This window comes from Rhincodon typus, chromosome 2 (genome assembly GCF_021869965.1).
Source record: "Rhincodon typus isolate 14 chromosome 2, sRhiTyp1.1, whole genome shotgun sequence".
Lineage (NCBI taxonomy): Eukaryota > Metazoa > Chordata > Chondrichthyes > Orectolobiformes > Rhincodontidae > Rhincodon > Rhincodon typus.
In genome coordinates, this window is record NC_063333.1 from 108,797,218 (window position 1) to 108,801,469 (window position 4,252).

Consider the following 4,252-nt stretch of genomic DNA (forward strand, 5'->3'; position numbering starts at 1 on the left):
AGCCCTGCACCTTGTTGTCTCTAACATCCTCATAAATCTTCTTTGCACACTTTCCAGTTTAACTATGTCTTTCCTATTACAGGGTGACCAAAACTGTACACAATACTCCAAGTGTGGCCTCACCAACGACTTATACAATTGTAACGTAACACCCAAACTCCTATACTCATTGCCTCAACTGATGAAGGCCAGCATGCTAAATGCCCTCTTCACCACCCAGTCCACCTGTGACGCCGCTTTCAACAAACTATGTACTTGTACTCCTAGATCCCTCCATTCCACAACACTCCTCAGGACCTTTCCTGTGCTTTCTTGGTTTGACTTTCCAAAATGCAACACCTCACACTTATCTGTATAGAATTGCATTTATCAATCCTCAACCCACTTCCCCATCTGATCAAGATCCCTCTTGAATTTTTCATAACCTTCCTCGCTATCAATGACACCTCCTAATTTTGTAACATCCACAAACTTACTAATCATGCCATATACATTCATATCTAGATCATTTATGTAAATAACAAAAAACAAAAGTCCCAGCACCGACCCTGTGGTACACCAGTAGTTACAGGCCTCCAGTCCAAGAAACAACCTTCAACCATCACCCTTTTAGTCACTCACTTAACCTGTCTATAGCCTTCTGCATACTACCCATTTCATATTCACTACTTGCCTTCCTATTTATTTGTGTATTATCTGCAAACGCCCTACCATTGAACCAATTTTGAATCCAATTAGTTAGCTCTCCCTGGATCCCATGCAACCTAACCTTCAAGTCTAGCCTGCTGTGCAGGACTTTGTCAAAGGCCTTAATAAAATCTATATTAACAACATCAACTGCCCTACCCTCATCTATCCTCTTAGTTACCTCTTTGAAACACTCTAATATATTTGTCTGACATGACATCCTGTGCACAAATTCCTGCAGACTATCACTAATCAGACCTTGACTATCCAAATGTTGGTTGATCCTGAACGATTCTGAGGAAGGGTCACTCAACGCGAAACGTAACTCTGATTTCTCTCCGTTGATGCTGCCAGAGCTGCTGAGCTTTTCCAGCAATTTCTGTTTTTGTGGCCAAGTTTATTGACAGATACTAATGATTTGGATGATGGAAATGAATGTACTACCACCAATTTTGCAGATAATACACAAATAAATAGGAAGGCAAGTAGTGAAGATGACACAGGTAGTATGCGGAAGGCTATAGACAGGTTAAATGAGTGGTTAAAACTTAGCAAATAGAATCTGATGTGGGAAAGTGTGTGTGCAAATGGAATGTTGACATTTGTTTCAAAGGGAATGGAGAATAAAAATGGGGAGGTCTTGCAAAAATTATAAAATATACTGGCATTGGAGGCTGTCTAAAGAATGTTCATTAGGCTGATATGAGGAATGGAGGGACTGTCTTATGAGAATTTCTTCTTCCTTTGCCTACCAGGCTTGTCTAGACAGGACCCCAAATCTTCAGCTGGGGTGAAGAAAGACTTCCACCTGGAATGCCCTGAGACATGAAGAGTTTAGCGGGCAGACTGTGAGTTCAAAATCACCTATGGCTAGTGTGATAGAATGCAGGTCCGCGTGCCTATCTCATTGCCACTGAGTTTTCTGCTGAACCTAGTTCTCCAAGGTAGCCACCGTCTTTTCTATGGAAGTAGCCAAGTGCTCACATGCTGAAAAGCCCCATCAGTAAACAGAAGATAGATAAACCCCTCCATCCTTCATTTTAACCTAGACCTCTGGCATTCCGGCCTGATGTTTCCCTGCCTGCCTCTGCAGGTTGAACAAGTCTGTTATGGCCAAGTACAGAGTCATGACATCTGCCTAGAGCTTCATGCCTGTCTTCAACAGTCCTGGGAAAGCCAGAGGTCTCGAGTGTTTCTTCCAACACTAACTGCAGATTCTGGTCAGTGATGTGCTCACTGGCTGTGTCCCTGAGCCTACCCAAGTTAATATACCTATTGGGGTGACAGTGTCTGGGGAGGGTACAGGTGAACGCCTCACCAGTGCATTTAACTGGTGTTTCAGAAGCTTCATCTCAGATGTATTGGTGCTGGAGACTGACTGATGGTCCCATGAGCGTGAGGTTGCAGTGATAAGATCGTGGCACTTACCCTTGAGGAGCACAGTAAATTGTCCATATGTTTCACATTTTTAGGCCTGCTTGTGGTACTGACATCATATACAAATTGGGCCTAGGCCAACGGGGTCTTATAGGCGGGATTCTTTCACTCATCAGACAGAATGAGGATTTTTTTTGGCTCGGATAGATTGGAGCAAAGTGTTCAGTGAGGAATCCGTGAAGTGGGGAGCCATTTTCTGGTATAAGCATACCAACACCTTCCATGGTTTCAGCCCCATCAATGGCCACAGTCATGGCCACTCCAGTGATGCTGAGCACCATCTCCTTCATTAGGTTGAGGGTACACAGCCAGGCCTTCAACGTTGTTAAAGTGCTACCGCCTCCAATCATACACAACCTTGTCGTGCAAGCAAGTGGAATGAGTACCATTGAGTATGGTGCAGGTATCTGTGTGGTGTTCCTGTCTTGGTTGAATAGTGGCAATGTGTACAAGTTGCAAGATGTGGTTTTGAGGCTTACAGAAGGGCTACATGTGTGAGGTTGAGGTAAAGCTATAAATATTATGAGTTATACTTTACTATTGTTGGTGGGTAGAGATGGGGATGTGGTACATTGAACACTGTCTTTGGGTGGTGGTACATGTAATGGGATTTTAAAGTTTACTGATGAACCTTCCTACTTGTGTGAACTTATTGTGATATTGCATCCATGTCCCCAGGGCTAGACCTCTTACATTGAATGCCATAGTTTTTTTGGTACTGCAACCTTCAAAGAGTTTGTTCAGAGGGCCTGTGGCCACCTTTGGATGTGTAATATCTGCCTAGACATTCTCAGCTGTGTGTGGAAAAAGAAAATCGTGGAGAATGCTTTCTGCCATAAGTTACCAGTCTTGTGTAAAACCTATGTCAAACTCAACTCTTACAATGACTTCCAGCTGCAGTCAAACTGTCCCTCCACATTAAGAATATTAAAAATGGAAATAGAAGTAATTCATTCAACATTGTCATTCAACAAGATCTTGGTTGATCTGCCTCAGGACAAAATTCCACTTGCATGCCAGCTCGGTAAAGCCACCAACACCCTAAGAATTGCAGACTTTCGCTACCCTCTGAGAGAAGAAATTCCTTTGTGTGTGTTTTAAATGAGTGTCCCCTGATTCTGTAACTGTGTCCCCTCATTAAAGATACCCCCAATAGTGAAAACATCTTATCAATACCTACCCTGTCATGCTCCCTCAGAATTTTGTATGTTCGAATACTCGCTCTTCCTCTCTCCCCGGATCCGTTTCTCTCTCTCTAACTCTCTGTCCCTTCCTGGGTCCTTTTCTCTCTTTCTCTCTCTCTCTCTCTCCCCGGGTCCTTTTCTCTCTCTCTCTTGCTCCCTGCGTCCTTTTTTCTCTCTCTCTCCTCAGGTCCTTTTTGCTCTCTTTCTCTCTCTCCACAGGTACTTCTCTCTCTATCTCTCTCCCCCCCAACCCACCCCCCCCCCCCACCCAGGGCGTCTCCTCTCCCCCTCTCCCCGGGTCCTTTTCTCTCTCTCTGTCTCTCTCTCTTTCACTCGCCCAATCCTTTTCTCTCTCCCCCTCTCTCTCCCCGGGTCCTTTTCTCTCTCTCTCTTGCTCCCCAGGTCCTTTTCTCAATCTCTCTCTCTCTCTCCCTGGGTACTTTTCACATTTTGTCTCACCCTGGGTATTTTTCTCTCTCTCCTCCTCTCCCTCTCTCCCTCTGTCTCTGCGTCCTATTCCTCTCCCTCCCCGGGTCCTTTTCACTCTCTCTCTCTCCCCGACTATCTCTCTCTCCCTGGGTGCTTTTCTCTCTCTGTGTCTCTCTCCCTCTGTCTCTCCCTTTCTCACTCCCCAGGACCTATACACTCGCTCTCTCTCTCTCTGTCTCAACACCCCTCCCTCTCTCTCTCTCTCGACCCCCCCCCCCCGGCTCCTTTTCTCTCTCTCCCTCTCGCCCCCCCCCCCTGGGTGCTTTTCTCTCTCTCGCCTCCCCCTCCCCGGGTCCTTTTCTCTCTCTCCCCCCAAGATCCTTCTTTCTCTCCCTCTCTCTCACTCCCCCTGAGTCTTTTCTCTCTCTGTCTCACCTCACTCCCCAAGTCCTTATTTTTCTCTTTCTCTCTCTCTCTGTCTGTCTCTCCCCGCGTCCTTTTCTCTCACTCTCTCT